This window comes from Falco rusticolus, chromosome W (assembly GCF_015220075.1).
Source record: "Falco rusticolus isolate bFalRus1 chromosome W, bFalRus1.pri, whole genome shotgun sequence".
NCBI lineage: Eukaryota > Metazoa > Chordata > Aves > Falconiformes > Falconidae > Falco > Falco rusticolus.
Genome location: NC_051209.1, coordinates 5687495 through 5706162, shown reverse-complemented (window position 1 = coordinate 5706162; position 18668 = coordinate 5687495). Strand labels below are relative to the sequence as shown.

The 18668-nt window shown below is 41.7% G+C and overlaps 1 protein-coding gene and 2 long non-coding RNA genes across 5 annotated transcripts in view; 1 reads left to right on the top strand and 2 right to left on the bottom strand.

Moving 5' to 3' along the window:
* The window catches only part of LOC119140916, a 22399-nt gene extending 21863 nt beyond the window's left edge, over window positions 1–536 (bottom strand). Inside the window, exon 1 of the mRNA XM_037372579.1 lies at window positions 468–536. The gene's annotated coding sequence lies outside the window, so the exon portion shown is untranslated. The remainder of the gene's footprint in view (window positions 1–467) is intronic.
* A 6375-nt stretch (window positions 537–6911) lies between these two features.
* On the top strand, window positions 6912–10263 carry LOC119140848. 2 transcript variants are annotated; one of them, XR_005101748.1, is made up of 3 exons: window positions 6912–7273; window positions 7880–7997; window positions 9835–10263. It is a non-coding gene; the product is annotated as an uncharacterized LOC119140848 (long non-coding RNA). The 2 variants fall into 2 exon arrangements; XR_005101749.1 differs by having other exon boundaries at window positions 6915–7273; window positions 9850–10263.
* Window positions 10264–12765: 2502 nt separating this feature from the next.
* Window positions 12766–17950, bottom strand: LOC119140847. Of its 2 annotated transcripts, XR_005101747.1 has the most exons (3): window positions 17231–17948; window positions 15489–15684; window positions 12766–12847 (listed from the first exon to the last, which is right to left on the bottom strand). It is a non-coding gene; the product is annotated as an uncharacterized LOC119140847 (long non-coding RNA). The 2 variants fall into 2 exon arrangements; XR_005101746.1 differs by lacking the exon at window positions 12766–12847 and having other exon boundaries at window positions 14353–15684; window positions 17231–17950.
* Window positions 17951–18668: the final 718 nt, after the last annotated feature.

Genomic DNA, 18668 nt, shown 5'->3' with positions numbered 1-18668 from the left:
CTTGGATGTATAATCGGGGGATTTTCACACGGAGGTTGTCCCTCTGGCTCTTCCTCCGACTGAGCAGTAGGATCGCGGGAGACCGCACTGCAGCCTTAACAGCTGCAGTGACTTGAGCCTCGCCATGTAACTGCGCGACCATACCCCGTACAGCTCGATACGTGCGAGCCAAAGTCTTTACCCCCTTAGTCCCAACTTGCACAGATTCCCATAAGTCCTCTCCTACTTTCTTCCATGTTTCATTATTATATATATCTTGCGTAGAAGCAAGGTAACCACGGCGGCGACTCCAACATAGCAGATCAACTACTGCCTGCCGTGAGACTGGCGTTTCAGTTTTTTCTGCCAGTTTCATCAAACTGTCTACGATTGCTTTTTCCACCACTGATGCAGTGATTCCCATCCTGCTTAAATTTCCTGACTCACCGGTCAGCCGTGCACGTTCCGCCTTTCTTCGGGCGCCCAGCTCTCTCTCCGCTGGCAGCAGGATCCTCGCCGGCTCCGCAGCTGTAACACGATCCTTAATGAATCCTCCTGACCTTTTAACCGATCCTGTCGACCCTCATCGGATCGTCGGGGTCACCAGATGCTGCGGGCATTTCGGGCGAGCGGGAGTCAGATCAAATACTCACAGAGTTCAAGATCTGATCCGTTTATTGTACAAACCAGGTAGACTTTTATAAGGCATTCTATAAGCGTGCAATAATGTGTTGGCTATTTACAAGCGTATAATAATATGATTGGTTAACAATTGTTTACTGGGAAGATTTCTGTTTCTGCTTGTTCTGGCATGTAGGCTCCTTTCTGCGGTTTCCCAGCTCCTCTTATCACGTCCCGTTGGCCTTGGTTTTGTGCCAACATCTGCAATTTTTCCTTTCTTCATCCACTGTTCTGGTCGCTAACCTCGTCTTATTCTTCAGTATTTTTCCACTTGCTTCAGAGTTCAGTATAATCATTCAATACAGCAAGAGCCCCAACAGGGGGTCCACACCTTGCTTGAATCCAACCCATATTATCAGCATCAATGTACTCCTGGTAAGACAAACCAACCTTGTAATGTTGAACTAACAGCCAAGCACAGCCTCATTTTATTGCCAATGGGTCCCACAGCATTCAGTGGGACCTATGTACTTATCATCCTCTAGTGTGGATGGCGGTTGCTGTAGTAAACATCCAATCTGGTGCTCCTAGTTCAGGCTGCGAGTTGGCTGCATAAAGCCTGGAATTGTTGTGGAAGATTCATCTGTATCATCGTGCGGTTCCTCCCACTTGTTTCCCTGCTTTCTGTTGCCACCTGCACATAACTGCCCTTGAGTGTTAAATTTAGATACTATAGTGTTTTGCAAAATGCCCTGGTTTGTTACATCCAACGCATACCACCAGAAGCCATTCAGCCCCTTCCCAGCCTCGATCTCTTGGACAGTCCTTCTTTAAGTGACCTTCTTGCCCACATGTGTAACACGGGGACGGACCCTGAACTGCATCAGCAAAGTCTTTGCCAGACGCTCCATTTGGAAGGCAGCGGTTCCTACTTCCACATACATACATTAATTCTATTAAAGTGGGATTACGAATTCACCATGCCTGCAACCACCTTTCTACAATCCTCATTTGCATTGTCCTTAGCTAATTGAACGTAACAATGCTTCTTTAGCTGCCCCATTCTGTATTGGCTTGTCCAAGAAGTCTCTCAACCTATCCAGGGAATGACACGTACCCTCATTGGGGCCTTGATTTATGTTGTCCATGACTGTTGTGGAGTGCCATGATCCAGACTTGCAATAAGCTTGGAGTTAATTCATTTTTCCCTGCTGCAGGACTAAGGATGTAAGCGAGCGCTTGTACTATGAGGAGGTTAACCAGAGCCCTCCCCATTGAATTGTGGAATCCCTGCCCCAAAACGTGGATCATCCTGGGGGTATTCTAAATCATCAATGATTGGCTCATTTGCCAAACACCTCCAGTTTGACTCAACATTAACATTTGCATAGAGGTCAATATAATTTGTGCAATTGTTTACGGTAATCATGCGCAGTAAGCTCTGCTGTGAAAAGACCACGTAACAATGATTGAGCATAGGGCGAGAGCCTCTTCCGTACTGTGTACAGGTTGATCTTAACTTTCTTAGTCACTCCCAAGTTTGAAAGATTCCCACTTTGGGGGAGCATTACCATCCTTTCAAGCCACTTTGGCAGTGCTATAACACCCCTTGCCCCCCAAGGCAGTCTGAAACATTGGTATTCCCTGTCTGCAAGTGCTTGCTCCGCATCTTTTTCCAGAATTTGGCAGGATCTGGTCCCAATGCTGTAATTTGGACTGGTTGTTGAACATGACCCAAGGTCTCCTCCGATAAACCTATCACAGGTGGCTGGGGATCACAGTCAGGCACACTTGACAATGACCCGGATCCCCCTGCTGCCCCAAGGGAACCCAGCTCTATCCACTTGATCCCAACACCACTCTGCTCCTCCTGCCAGCCCCGACTGTGTGAATCAGCGACTGTATTGGCAGAGATATCTGATGGCATCAAGGTACCCTATTAGGCATCACCTCTGCAACCGGGGATGTGGCTGCTTCAATTGCAGCCTTTGTCTCCCTGTCCACTTCTGATCGTTCTAGTAAATCTAAGACCAATCTCCATGTTGTCAATGACACTGTAGCAATTTTGTCCCTCTCACAGCAGCCCCAAAAAGTAGCATTCCAGCATTTTGCCATGCCTGAACGCTAGAGACATTTTTCAGCTTACCTAGCACATCATTACTTTGCACCATCCTAGTGAAGTTCTTATTGCCTTCTTGTTATACTTATGCTTCTTTTTTCAAATATGTCTATAAGCCTTGGTAACAAAACTTTCTTCTTCTGCACCCATATCAACTAGCCCCCATACATTGGGTGCCAGAAGCTGCCATTTGAGTTAAGGTGGCCAACAAATATTGCAATACACCTATATCAGTTAGTTGTCAATGGCTCACCTCTCACAGTGTCTGTTATAGGTTGCAGGTTCTCCTGCTTATCTCAGCTATGTTAGGCACCAGTGTTGCAGCCATAGAGTCCAGCTCCAGCATCACACATAGACACCCATGGTTGCAGCTCAAAAAAACTAGTATGGCTGTACCAAGGGCTTTTACCATTCAGTCCAGTTCTACTGTCCAGACACCCTCACCCCCACCTCCTCAGTGCTATTTAACTATTTAGCAGGGAACAAGCTACAGCTGCACATCATCCATGTCAATCCAACCCACTGGTCGTCCAGGCAAGGCCACAGCTGCATATTCCAATGCCTAATCAACCTACTGCCTTCATTCCTCTACACTAAGTCAAGAAGTTTCAGTGTCTTGGGCCCTTGCCAGTCAGAGGCTCGAGGGGGCACAAGAAATTGGGAGGGGGACACAGCCAGGACAGCTGACCTGAACCAGCCAAAGAGTATTCCATACCATAGGATGTCAGCTTGGTATATAAACTTGGAGGGTATTCTGGGGCCTGGGGATTGTTGTTCAGGGACCTGGCTGGGCATTGGTCAGTGAGCAGTTTGTACGTGTATCAGTTGTTTCCTTTCTCCCTTTTCCTTTGGATTTTAATCCTTTTCCCCACCTTTCTATTATAACTGTTGTTGTTATTATTATTGTTGTTGCTTTAATTGTTGTTCTTTCCTTTTTATTCTGTTTAAATTATTAAATTGTTCTTATCTCAACCCTTGAGTTTTACATTCCTTTCCGATTCTCCTCCCCACCCCTCTGGGTGAGGGGGAGTGAGCAAGCGGCTGTGTGGTGCTTGGTTGCCACCTGGGGTTAAACCATGACAGGAAGCTGGTTTGCTAAGTATTCCCAAAGCATCATCAACTTAACCCAACAGTCTTGCAGCCCACAAAATGAAGTGAAAGTTGCCACTTTATTTTAAACCAATAATTGTGGGACTAGAGCTCCCTTCTTTTTAGTAAACTATTTGAGAATAACTTTTATCCAGATTGGGGGTCTTCTTACGTTCCTTTCTCTGCTGAAAGTTCAAATTATCATCACTTAGATGGGTGCCTTTAGCACAACGCTCCACCTGACCTCACAAACTGAATATGTTAACCAAGAAAGTAATGAAAACAATTATATTTCACACACCCCTCCAAATTAACAGCTCTTTTAATGTGCATACATAGACACACACCTGAACAAAATGCACTTAAACAATCCCTTCCCACTCTAAAATATGATGATCAAAATAAGTCAACAACAGGACACCCAAACCTGTGTCTCTATTCTAACTGAAAAACACATATCTGCAGAAGCAACTGATCAACATACAACTGTTTTGTTTGTGTAGAGGTGACCAATTTATAGTGTGTTGAGAAAGGGATAGAAAATGAGAGAAAACTCAGAGATAATTTATTTGTTTTTATTATCCCTCTTTTTGCATGTAAATTTGCTGAAACCAAATAAGAAGGTACTCCATGCGGTTCCCAGGCTGTTATCTGTGTAATTTCTATAGCTGCCACATCCTGATACTTATTGTCTAAGGTACAATGAAAGGTTGGTCTCAGCTAAGGCTTACCGATTTTTTCAGGACTACTTTATCTCTAATTTTAGTGAATCAACTGACAGTTTCCAGTAAGAGACTTATGTTGGAATAGAAAACTTTCTTTATTAACCTTGTACTTCAGACATTAGCTTAAATACTATCATATCTGGAAAATGCAGTACGCTAGGAGGAAATGTGATGTATTAAATCAAAATCTTTCCGCATTTAAATCTGTGAATGCTAAGAAACCTATGGTAGAATTTGTCCCTGTTATTTATTAAGATGTTAGAGGAAGATAAATATTCTTTTGGAGCCTATCCCTAGCTACGAATCTCTTCCTTTATTGCACTGATTTGCTTTTCCAGAATTAATTTGCTTTAATATTTCAAGATGCTTTTCTAAATCTTAAAACCCTACAACCTTTGTCAAAGCAATGATAATGTAATGTCTAAATTCCACCACATACATATCATTTGCATCTCAAGCGTATCAATCTAACATATCAATATCATAGCAAACACAAACGTGCTGAGAGAATGCATGGATTAATAAATATAAACAGGCAATTACATTGCTAATCCACTGGATCATAAAACATTTTTAATCAAAGTATTTGGCATGAGAATGAAAAATACTGAAGAACCTGAAGCATCTTTTAAGTAAAGATAAAAATTACAGTACGATCCTGTTGGGGTCTGCAGCGGGTCTGCAGACAAGTTAGTTGACTTCAAAGACTTAGCCGTGTACCTTTAAGACAGCCACAAATTGTCAGGTATGTAAACAGGATGTGAAGAACCCGAACTTAGAACCGCAGCATACGGGCACCTACAGCAACAGCAAATAGCAAGCAAGAAGAAGGACACAAAAACCTATCAGGGTCTAACACCTGCACTGTCTAAGATATATAAATAGTTTGTATAAACAATAAAGGCCATTTTGTCCAAACCCAGCCACGCAGACATAGTGTTTCTTTTCAGTCCACCTCGACTTGCGTCACCACACGATCCAACTTAATACTTTTAAAAAGTGATATTCCTAAGAATTCAGGCTTGACACTGTTGAATCCCTTTCCAGTATTATGAAGAACTCCAGGAGGAAATACAAAGTTTGATGTTTCCTGGTAAGTTCACCATTCAGTACTATTTACAATCAATGGATGAACCTAACTAAAGCACTGAAATAGCACAATATATTACCATGAACAACAATTGTATCCTCCCATAAACATGTTTTGTCTTTTGAAAAGCTTCTGCTATATAATAATATTGCCTCTTACTTTTAATCTCATATTGCAGTTGCAAGAAAAGACCTAGTCCTGCTCTGACATGTTACAGCGTTGTCATGGATGCACAAGTATCATACATTACTTCCACCAGTAAATAAACAAGATTCTTAAAGAGTGCTTGGTAGGATTTACTAGCCCTGTAGTATTGTTAGCTGCATAGAGCTTTAAATAAACAAATTGATTTGTAGTTTTAGAATAATATCCAGAGTTATATGGGAGCACACATACATGATATATCTACCTTTTAAAAATGAAAAGGTAAATGTGATAATGTGTAATTACTGTCATAACTTTTTAATTCAATTTATCTTTACCTCTTATTTTTTAGAAAATATTTGTACATTATATGAAGGATCATTTTCTAATATAGTAGACAATTTGAGATAGTTACCTACTAATTGCTTAAACAAATGTTTTATATCTTTATGCATATGAATAGTAAAATTAGATTGTTGATTTTTATGGGAAAAAATACTTGACAACACATCAGTCAATGGTATTTTACTTGTCTTTTCTAAAACGAAGTCCTCTCCCTTCACAGACTATAAAGATGAAATTCAAGCAGTCTTGCTATCATATATGTCAACAGCTACAACAGGTCTGACTTAAATCTAACAAATCAGTATCTTATGTTGATGAAGGGATATATAGTAAATACTCTAAGCTTAAGTTTCAAGAAGGAAAAGCAGAGATTGTTAAGTACTATGTTTAATTCAGTATATTAAGCTTAGCAATAGTAAGTCTTATTCTTGGCTAGAGACTCCAATTTATCAGAGAAATGAAAACAAAAATATCAAGTTAAATTGGGTAAAAATCTCAGGTTTAAAAGCTTTAAAAAATAAAACTTTTATATTTTTGAAACAAAACACTGAAAAATAACATAATTGTGGTTTATACAGAATTTATGAAAGTATATGCATCTTTCTTTTCTTGTTCAAAAAGCCTGTATTGTATGATGATGTATTCAGGCACACATACAGTATGTATATGACTGGGATGTTCTGTTGGGTTTAATTGTTGGCATCTTTGTTGATTAGCCTGAGTAAACCTAATTTAAGACCAGACAGAGCAAATAATTTACTATGAATAATTTATTTGATAAATTTAGTCATATTTTCATCTCTTGTCATCTTTATGAGCAGATTGCAAGGTAGCTTTTTTCCCTACTGTATGACTTCATTATTGATATTCAAAATCTGCATTGTACTCATCAGTTGTGATTGGCTGGAGAAGTCATACGTTGTTGTACCTGTTATTTTATCTTTGGAGCTAAGGCTGCAAAGTTTTGAGTGATCATTCTGGTTTCTGTCCAACATAGTGTCTGTCTTCAAAGGTGACTGATGGGGACCGTCCCTTGAGGATCTGGGCTAATGCGCCTTACTTTCAAGCATGTATGTTCCTGCTGAGCTCAAGAGCATCCATCATCTCCAAAGAATGAACCAAGAACACTAAAATTTTCTATCAGACAGACTTCTTTCCAGGGTATATTTGCTTTCCACAAATATTTTGCCATTGACAATCAACTGCTAAAATATTTACCAAAAGTGAATACAGGAAGAGCATGAACTCAGCAAAAGCAGATTAATTTAGTGAATGAATGTTTATGATTTTGGGTGTTTGTTTTTATTGTTTGCCCCTTGCTACTTAAGATACTGCATAAAAAAGTCATATGGATTGCTTTTAAAAGATATTTGCACAGCTGTGTGAGCTCCTTGGGGCAAAAACATCTCTGTTTAGAAAGTGCATAGCACACTGGGGTGCTCAAGGAAATAAATAATAATAATTAGTGCAATCCAGACATCATTTATCTCATTAGTAATTCTTGAATGTAAAAAAATCACATTGCAGTTATATCTATAAGGATTGTCAGTGCAAATAAAAGCTACAGGATCAAACCCAAAAGTTGTAGGTCATGTGGGGCTGAAAAATATAAATATCTTATGAGTCTCTAATTTGTATGCAATCTCATAAACCCAAAATATTTGGTGAAAGCAGCTGTGGCATGCTTGCAGAAAACCAGCAGCAAATATTGAATTATTAATTTATTTCCAAATTAAAGCTGAAATTGTGATTTCTTTTTTTTTAAAGGGAAAGAAAATAACAAGAGAAGAAAAAGAACACTGTGGTTCCTAAGAGAGAATAGGGCATCAAGATATCCTTCAGAAATTAATCTTTCTAGATTATTGCTCTGCAGGAATAAATATGGGTAAGATTTCTGTCTTTTGTGAAATAATGTTGTCAGTTAACAGGCACAATTTTTCCTTCCTTAGACAGTAAATAATGTTTGAAAAGCTGTGCTTTAAACTGTGAGTTCAGTGCTGAGAGAGTTAATTTAAATTTGATAACAAATGGCTCTGCTTTTGAAATGAATGTAACCTGGCAACTTCAACTGAGACCCCTTCATAGGGTCTCAATTATATATGCAGCTTCTTTGAGAAATAGCTTCACACATCTGACCCAAGGCCCACTATGTTGTTGTCATGAAATAAAACTATGTAGGCAATGTTTCATTTCTGTATAATCTTCACATTGGAAAACTTACCCCCCTCCCCCAACCCCGGACACACATGCAAATACATTCAAAATGTCTTATTCTGAACCTGTTTCTTATATTGTCTCTATTGCTACTGGCTGAATAAAAATATAATACATATAATCTTTGTTTCAGTATTTAACCTGTATGCTTATTTTTAAAGAATTTCAGGTCACACTCCCAGGCTACCCCAATCAAAGCAGTAGTGTGAAACCAGAGACACACAAGGGGTTAAACACCCATAACATTTCTTTTTTTCTTTTTTTCAAAATGGCTGCTTTGTCTGTGTGCATACACCAATAGCAAATGTCCTTCTGTTATTGTACAGCCAATTTGATGTGTGCAGTATTCATATGCTCATAGTGGTACAGTTTCTTACTTTTTAAACAGATAAATTGTAAAAACTGTTACAAACAGTGAATCACAAGAATAAACAGCTTTTATTTCATAAGCGATAAATTACTTCCCATTCAAATAACATGCAACGCATGCTACTGACTATTATTGTTTCTATTCATTGCCTTCTGGTTTTCTTTTTAAGAACAGTTAGAAAATATTTAGCAGATACAGCCAGAGTTGATATGAGTGACTGAATTTCTTTAATTTGCTTTTGCAGTTTCATGATGTGAAGTTAATTTTTACTCAGTTTTCATAGGCAATGAAAGCTTTGTAATGGGTACAGACATTGTTCTCCTATATAGACTGGTCATATTTTTTAAAGTGTGATCTGAGGACTGGGATATTTCCTCTTTCATGTTAACAAAATATGACATGGTATACATTCCCAGAATCACATTATTTAAGAATGTTACTGGCAAAGGATTTCTTAAATAAAACATAAAGCAGAAGCAACACAAAATAATAGCCAAGATCTTTTGTTGTTGTTGGAAAATCAACATTTATTCAAATTCTGAAAAGACTAGAAATTATAAATGATCGTTTGTATTTTTATCTGAAGTAAAATAGGAGTGTTTTTGTAGCCCATATTTTATAAATTAAAAAAGACAAAGGTGCTTAAATAATCAGTATGAATAGATATTTGGCACTAATAAAACAAACTTGCTTATTAACCAAAGACAGAGTTTTTTACAACGTAAAAATGGGCATGCTTTTCCACTTATTAAAACTGTGTGGGGTTATGTAATGTAGTCAAGTATTATATGTGTTCTCCAGTCAGACATAAAAATGCATGTATATAACTGCATTGTTTCAATTCATAAGTGTAAAGGAATCTAGAGTTAAACCTATAATTCTGTTACAGATTTGCTAAAATCATTTTAATAGAAATATAGAGGAATAAGAAATATATTCTAATGAAACTAGTAGTTGCACAACAAAAGCTGCTATGAAATCCTCTGTACAGCCCTGTACCAAGGCTAAGAGCTTATATTTACTCAAAGAATGTAGGTATAGTAATTAGGTCATGTAACCATAGTTTGAAAGAAATAATTAATGAAATAACTGATGAAAGAAGGAGTCTGTTTCTCTTTCTTTAACTTTCTCTAACAAGGGGCCTGTTTATAAGTTATCTAGAGGGAGCGACTAAAAGAAACAAGCAGAAGACACAGATGGTCGACAAGGACATAAATTAGCTCAGACCGATAAGAACACTGCAAACTTGCAAGACCATCACATTCCAGACAAAAGGTGAAAAGTACACCATGAGGAAGACCTACGGCCCTCCTCCCAAAGACCCCTGCCCACAATTCTTGGGAAGAATTTGCACAAGCGCAAAGGACTGATAAGCTAATTAACATATGAAGCAAGAGTATGTTAATGATTTTTGGAAAATACTATGCTTATGCATGAATACTTAATGAATATGTATGAATAAGTTTTATATGAGGTGTATGATTTTGAAGCTTGGTGTGTGTTGATCGTGAGAGTACTCACTCACGCACCCAGCCGTCAATAAAGAAGTGTCTGCTTATCTACATCACATTGGTGTCGATAAGTTTTTCATTCTGAGATTTCGGTAACAATTCCAGATACATATTGTTAATTTAATTAACCACTGGCAGCTATCTCTGCCACTCCACTGAAGTCAGTTGGGCCTCCACTTAAAGTCATTGCATCAATCCCTAGTCTAGGGGTCAGTTACAAATAAATATCATACCTGGAAATTGTGTATGTTAGAACTTTTCCTTGCCTTTGTAGAGGTAGAAGTTAAAACTTGAATACTAGCTAAATGAAAGCAAAGTCAGGTAATTACATACAGTAGCAAGAAGTTAAGCAGTGCAAAATGTAAGGCCCTCACTGTAACATTAGCTGTTCTATAATGTGCTGTCCTGTATATTTATGATGTATATTTAACCAAAAGAACAACTCTACATTGAATAATTTCTTTGAATTACATAACAGCATAAAATCCTACTGATACATAACACATTCAAGCAACTGTTTCCTGGAGGCTGGGGCAGCAAAGCTTGACGTAAAAAATACATGAGCTTTCTTATTATAACTGTGCCTCATTAAGGTTGCATTAATCCTGGGGATCTGTTATTTAACGAGGGAATTTACAGGTTAGGGAAGGAGTTGATTCAGGTGATGCTTGAAAAGGGATGTTGTATGTCATATTTTAAGTAAAATTGTTAAATCTGAGGTCATGAAAATTGAAAAAGCAACAAGAGAAGTGGGGACCAAAGCCTTTGCTGGTTGGCTGGCACACCAAGGTCAACCCACCACATTCTACCAGCTTCAATGTCACATAGCTGTGGGTCTCACCCTGGGAGGAAGCAGACAGACTCTGCAATGTGTAATTAATAGTTTTGACATGAAAAAGTCTATAATCAAAGTCTAATCTAAGTTAGCATTCCATTACAGTTATTGTAGAGCTTCACACCTTTTGTGGTGTTTGACAATCTCAGTATAGCAAATAGATTCAACACCTGGAAAGGTGATGGAACAGCTCATCCTGGAGGTCATCTTTAAGCATGTGGAGGAAAAGGTTATCAGGAGTAGTCAACATGGATTCACCAAGGGGAAATCATACCTGACTGTGGTGGGTTGACCTTGGCTGGATGCCAGGTGCCCACCAAGCTGCTCTATCATTCCCCTCCTCAGCAGAACAGGGGAGGAGAGAATAAAATAAAAAAACCAAACTTGTGGGTCAAGATAAAGGCAGTTTAATGAAGCAATAGCAAAAGTCATGGATGCAGAAGCGAAAGAAAACAAAAGATGTTATTCTCTACTTCCCACTAGCAGGTGATGTTCAGCCACTTCCCAGGAAGTAGGGCTTCAGTATATGTAGCAGTTGCTCCAGAAGACAAATGTTGTAAATAACAAATGCCCACCTTCCTCCTCCTTTCTCTTAGCTTTTCTATCTGAGCAGAGGTCATATGGTATGGAATATCCCTTTGGTCACTTTGGGCCAGCTGTCCTGGCTATGTGCCCTCCCAAGATCTTGCCCACCCCCAGCCTACTGGTGAGGGTGGGGGAAGGGAGGTTGGAGAGACAGCCTTGATGCTGTGGGAGCACTGCTCAGCAGTAGCCAAAACACTGGTGTGTTATCATCACATTTCTAGCTACCAAGCACAGCACTATGAGGGCTGCTATGGGGCTCAGCCAGACCCAATACACTGACCAACCTCATAGCCTTCTATGATGGAATGATTGGCTGGCTAGATGAGGGGAGAGCAGTGGATGTTGTCTACCTTGACCTCAGCAAGGCTTTTGACACTGTCCCCCATAACATCCTCATAGGTAAGCTCAGGAAGTGTGTGTTAGATGAGTGGACAAGCGAGGTAGACTGAGAACTTTCTGAATGGCAGAACTGGGAGGAGTGGCTGATGCACCCGAAGGCTGCACTGCCATTCAGCGAGACCTGGACAGGCTAGAGAGCTGGACGGAGAGGGATCTGATGAAGTTCAACAAAGGCAAATGTAAGGTCCTGCACCTAGGGAGGAATAACCCCATGCACCAGTACAGGCTAGGGGTTGACCTGCCTGCTGGAAGGCAGCTCTGCGGAAAAGGACCTGGGAGTCCTGGTGGACAGCAAGTTGTCCATGGGCCAGCAGTGTGCCCTTGTGGCCAAGAAGGCCAATGGGATACTGGGACACATCAGGAGGAGCATGGCCAGCAGGTCGAGGGAGGTGATCCCCCCCCTCTGCTCTGCCCTGGTGAGGCCGCATCTGGAGTACTGTGTCCAGTTCTGGGCTCCCCACTTCAAGAGGGACAGGGGACTACTGAAGAGTGTCCAGTGGAGGGCTACAAAGAGGATTAGGGGACTGAAACATCTCCCTTATGAGGAAAGGCTGAGAGAGCTGGGCCTGTTTAGCCTGGAGAAGAGAAGACTGAGAGGGGATCTTATCAATGCATATAAATATCTTAAGGGCGAGTAACAAGAGGATGGGGCCAGACTCTTTTCAGTGGTGACCAGCGACAAGACAAGGGGCAACAGGCACAAACTGAAACACAGGAAGTTCCTTCTGAATACAAGGAAGAACTTTGCTTTGAGGGTGACAGAGCACACCCTTTTTTACCTACAGAGAAGTAAGGTCTGCTCAAGTGCTCCATGTCTTGTTCTACAAGAAACATAGGAAGAGCAAAGAGACAGGAAATCAGATTGCTGTTCAATTGGCACCAATGCTTCATTTCTGCATTCCCTGTTCTACCTAGAGCTTGTATTGCAGTTCAGCTATAACTGCCCTTCCTTGCTCATTACGCTTTCTTAATGCTAGCTAACATGTATTTAGTCCTATTCAAGTTTGCAACAGAATGCTTTCAAGAACACTACACAAAAATGTTTTTCTTAAGAGTCAGTTTCTCAGAGCACTGCTGTAAAGTTTTTGTACTTATAATTACTTACTATCCAGACAAGCTACCAGACTGCTATCCAGTAACAAGCTACCCTGTTACTGATTTTATTTCCATTCTGTAGAATTCATATTCCCAGACTATTTGAAGACTAAATGCAGCTTCACTTCCCTGGTTACAGTTAGATATCTGTCTGCAGTCACAGCTAGCTTAAGGAATTTTCCTTCTAGTGAAAGTCATTTAGAGTTCTGGAAAACTTGAAGAAAGGGGGAGGCAGGGGGGATGACAACACAACACCCACAAACCAACCAAACCACAACAACAGGGGCAAGACATACTAAGGTACCCCATAAGCAAACACCTTTCACAATAATTATTTTAATAATGAAAATAGCCTGGACAGAAAAAGGGCTCAATTATTTAATATTGGAAGCCTTCACCCTTCATTTAGAAAAACAGAATTTCTTGATAGCAAATGGCAAGCATACAAATAGGTTTTCTGAGATCTGTCTGAATTAGGCTACAGGGTCAATGACTGATACAAGCCTAGAGGAAACAAAGTTTAACATTTAAAAACTTTTTTTAAAGCTTTAAAATGTGCTCAGCAGCACATTTAAGATGAACAAACTCTCACTTCACAGGCAACTATCATGTTTTAAGTAATTTGCATCTTTCTGATATTTAGTTTAATAAAGTTGTCTGGATGCTTTTTTGATATTTAGTTGGTTTAGTCTTATGAGAATTGCTACAGCTTTTGAATAACTTTGATATACTGGTATTTACAAGTGGTCATAGTTTGATACGCAGTATTATTCCTACATTATTTTTAGCTATGTGGCTTGTTTCAAGTAGTAAAAAACTTCATAAATATAAAGTCATCGGAGTTGTTCCTGATAAGTTAACATTTGTTGGAGATCTTATTTATAACTCTCTAAAAGTTCAGAAGACTAGCTTTGTTCACACTGTTTTATTTTGTTCATGTTCCTCTACTCAGCTGACAAGGCTTGTTTTGGGATTGGCTGTTTGTTTTCTTTTTTTTTTTTTCTTAATATAAGTAATCAGGAATATTTTGCCACTTACTAGAAGAAACCTAAAATTTGTTTGCTAACTAGACAAATATCATCTTTACTGGAAGCAGAAATCCAACAACAACAACAAAGCTTACAAATTATTCACAAGATTCAAAGTTTACTGACTTTCTAGAATATTTCTAGGTATAACATGGAAGCTTGACATTAAAAAAAATAAACCTTAACAACTTTTGTGTCTTTAATTCTACTGCTCATAGGTTTCTTAGAGATTTGCACCTAATATCACCTAAACACTTCTCTCTTCCCCCTTCTTCCCACCCCATTACTCACTATGCTACATGCAAGCTTAATGGCCAGCACATGCTGAATGATCAGCTGGCCATTATGTTGTTCTTGGATTTCTTCACTTGGGGCAATAATTTAGATCTATCCCCTCTACCCCAACTGGCTGTTTTCATAAAGCCCACAGAACTCAGTTTACTTTATGACCTCTGACTGATGGAATTAACTAACAGGTTAAACAGGCTGTGATCAGAAAGTGAAGACAGACAGAGAGATGGGTAGACTGACAGCATGATCACAACCGCTTCTATTTGTAAGTTTGCCTTGCCTTCTTAAATCTGCAGCATTCATCATATTCCCAGTTTTAGAAATATTAACTTCCTAGTGCAGCAGACACTTGTTGAACTTAGCGGTGTTCTAGAATACAAATTTAATTCCACCCCTAGAAGTCCACGGTTATCCTCATCTTGCAGCAGGGAAGTTCTAACCAAGCTTTTCCAACCAAGTGAACTCTCTACATATCCTAGAACACCAGCAAGTGACGTTAGAGGAGTGGATGATGATGATGATGATTATTATATTAAGAAAACAGCTGGGAAAACTGTACTTTCACTTTGGAAAACAAACATGAAGTTAATGCTTTCCATTATACTGCTTTGACAACTCAACAAATATGGAAGCCTCACTAGAATTAGTAGTCCACTGTTCCAACTTTAGAGATAGCCTAATTAGGGGTTTATATAGCACATATTATGTATGCATGCATGCCCTACACTTCATAGACATGAGTTTAACATTTCAATCTAATCTGTTTCAGATTGATACTTCAGACAACTTTTGAGGAAAAAAAGAGTAATGGATGCCAATAGAGCTTAAATAGCATTAAAACTGTATTACGTAAGGTATATACACATGATTGTTACAGTTATTAAATGAAGCTAACTGATTCAAACGAGCAGATTAAGCATCTTTAAAAAAGCATGACCGGTCCTCCTAAATAATGGTCTACTTGCTCACCAGGAAGGTTTGGCACAAAGTTAAAATGTAAACCAGTTCTAATAAACAAAATACATAGCCAAGGACTGAAAGTGCTTACCTTGACTCTCCACTACTGTTTCTTACAACGTCTTCATCACTGTGCCCATTCATTGTAAATATTAAGTTTAAAAGATAAATAGAAGTCCACTCAGGTTAGAAGGCAGATGTCAAGAATCTACTTCTTGGTACTCTTTTCCAGGTGACTTGTTTACTCAACTGTTCTCTGCAGGTATTGAAGATTTTTCCCAAATTATCTAAAGTAGTAAAGGAAAATGGTGATATAACTTGAAATATTTGATGGTTGCAACTGAAAGATACTGAAAATAACTTGTCCTGTTACAACACTGAAAGGGAGTATCTACCACATTTGACATCATCTTTTTAACTGAAAAATAGCTTTTGGTATGCCATAGTACTTAAGAACAACCAGATCTAACTTTATTTTAAAGGAAAACAGCCTCCCCAAACACATGAATATAAACTACGGATATTAAAGCCCTAAGATCTAATTAGCAAAATTATTTCATGCACAAAAACATATCAGAAGCATTTCCAGACACAGACATAATGCTTACATCCAGTTGGGGGTAGAAGCAGGAAAATAAAGACTGCCCCATTTTAAAAAATTGACTCAACTACATCAGGCTAGTAAGATCGGAGTAATCATTATTTCGTATACATCAACATTTTCAATCAGATCTCTACCGTGTGAGATGCACCTAGGAAGTTTAGGCTCACTTTAAATGGAGTGCAAGTATGAACTCACTGATAATCAGCTAAAGAGCAGCGCCTCTCACAGATTTAGTGGTGTAAAAGAGATTAGGGGCTCGCCTGCAGGTTGCCTGCCTCAAGGTGCTCTCCTCTAATACAGCCCGACCTACAGCTCATGATGGAGGCAGAGGTCGCCTCGTTCCGGGATGGAAAAAGCCCTGCCCTCAGGCACTATCTCAGACACCAGGGCCACTCCAGCCAGCAAACAAAGGCGATGACGGAAGAAAAGTGATAGGAAAGAACCCTGTAACCCCAAAGAGGCCGCAAAGCGAGGCTGGGGCCCCCGCGGCGGCGAGCTAGGCAGCTTGGTGGTTCCTCGCGGATCGGCCTCTGTTGCCCAACGAGGCCAAGCTCCGCGCAGTCTGCCCTCCCGCGTCCAGGGTGCGAACACCCTGCCACCTCTAGGACCGGCACTCCCCGGGCCCCAGGAAACATCTTTAGCGGCCACGAAACTATCTCCTTGTCGTCCACTCCCTGCTCCGGCGACGATCCTCCCCGACCACCCGCACCGCGCTCTCGCGGCCTCCCGTGATCGACCGCTCCTAAGGTGCTCCTGGGGAGAGCCCACGCGAGGGCTGCCTCCTTACCTCCCACGGGTTCACCTCCCGCCCCCGGAGATGGCCCTCTGCTGGTGGCGCAACCCGCACAGGCGCCGCTCCTGGTCAAGGCTCCCCTGGCAGTATTGCTAATGCAGCCGCTGTCCTCCGTGCTCGCTTCTCCCAGCGCCCCGCCATGGCCAGAGAAGAGCGAAGGCCGCACTCCTGCCTCCCAGCCCGTTCGTCACAAGCTCCCCCCGCAGGAGACAGCTAAAGAGGCTCAACCCCGGCTGCCCGCCTCAGCTCTCACAGTTCCCTCCTTGCCTCCCTCTTTGGAAAACAGCGAGCAGGCCCAGGAGCCCCAGCCTCGCACCGGGCATCCAACCTCTTCTTCTCAACGCCAGTCGCCTCCCCATCCATCTTCAAAAGCGACAGCCACCACACAACTCCAGACCAGGGAAAAGGAAAGGAGCCATGGCGGGCCTCTGCCTACCTGCGCGTGTGCGCCCGGCCCGGCCTCCCTAGAGCTGCCCTGGTCCGAGACGGCGCCTCACCCCACGAAGAGGTCTGTGCTGCAACCTAGGATCGGAGGCTCTCCTGCAGCCCCCACAGGGCCTGGGCCGCCGGTTCCTTACAGCCCCACGCGGCAGGCTCGCCTGCAGCCCCTACCGGCTGTAACAATAGGACCCCAAACCGGGAAGGGGAAAAGCCTAAGAAGTAGGTGCCGTGTTGCTCCGCCGCTGTTTCTTAAGTCCTCCCGATCACCGCCATCACGCTGCTACTCCGCTCAACCTCCTCCTCTCTTAGTCGGATGGAAACCCTGGGCGTGATGTCACTCCTGCGCCCTGGGACAGAGCGGGGAGGAGGAGGAGCAACAGCCGGGAGGGGACAGCGCCGCCGGGCCATGGCGGCTGGAAGGGCCGCTTGGAGGGGGTGGCGGAACCAAAGCAGCTTCCTTGCCGCACCGGATACTGCTGGGGCTGGGAGCAGCAGGCGCTCGCTGGCCCGTCCACCCGTCGCAGCAGCGAACGGGCGCTGGGGCCGGTGTCGCTCCTGGTGCCCGCTGCAGCTCCTGCGTGAGGGGGCAGGGGTGGGGCGCGGCAGCCTGAGGGGCGCCTATGACCGGCGCAGTGTGGCGGAGAGCCTGGCCTTGGCCACATGTTACTGTTTAGTGTGGTGTGGGGTTTTTTTTGTTTCTGTCTAAAATCAGAGCCCCCTAATAAACACGTATGCATTTCTTGGTCTTCCTATGCGGTTACGAGTGGCATTAGGGCATATTTAGGAAGGCTTGGCATGCAGCTGCACAGAGGACACTTGCCTCCATGAGGAAGGCATTCCCCAGCTGGAGGCAGAACACTCTTTTCTTCCTCTTGATATCTAACTCAAGTTGTTTTGAAGTGATTAACGAGAAAGCTGTTTGTTTAAGGTAGGTCATGCTCAGAAAAAAAAAAAAATCATGTAACTTTTCCTACTGCTGGAGTCTACATGTTCCCAGAGTGGCAAAAGAAAGTAGTGGCTGCTGAGCGAAAGACTGCTCTGAGCAACACAATTACACAGCCAAATGTGTTGGAAAGAGGAAGTGATTTACCTGCTTTCTCCTTTTTGGATTCCCACATATGCAATTACACTCCATCATGCTAGGGAGGATTATGGGGTCATTACTGACCAGGATGTGGTACCAGACTTGGAATTTTCTTCAGCACCCTGCAAGAACAAGAGATTGAGATTAACATGAAAATGTGGTTTGCTCATGAAGGAAGTAAAGGCTTGAAAGAAGAGAGTTATCATGTGGGTATAACAGAGCAAGGTGGCTACAGTAGCTGTCAAATCACCTCATACTTGAAGAGTTGTGTTAGCCAGGAGCCAACATCTGAGCCACAGTCAATCAGCTAGAGATGTTGGCCTAGGGTTTATGTCATGGCTGCCCCCCT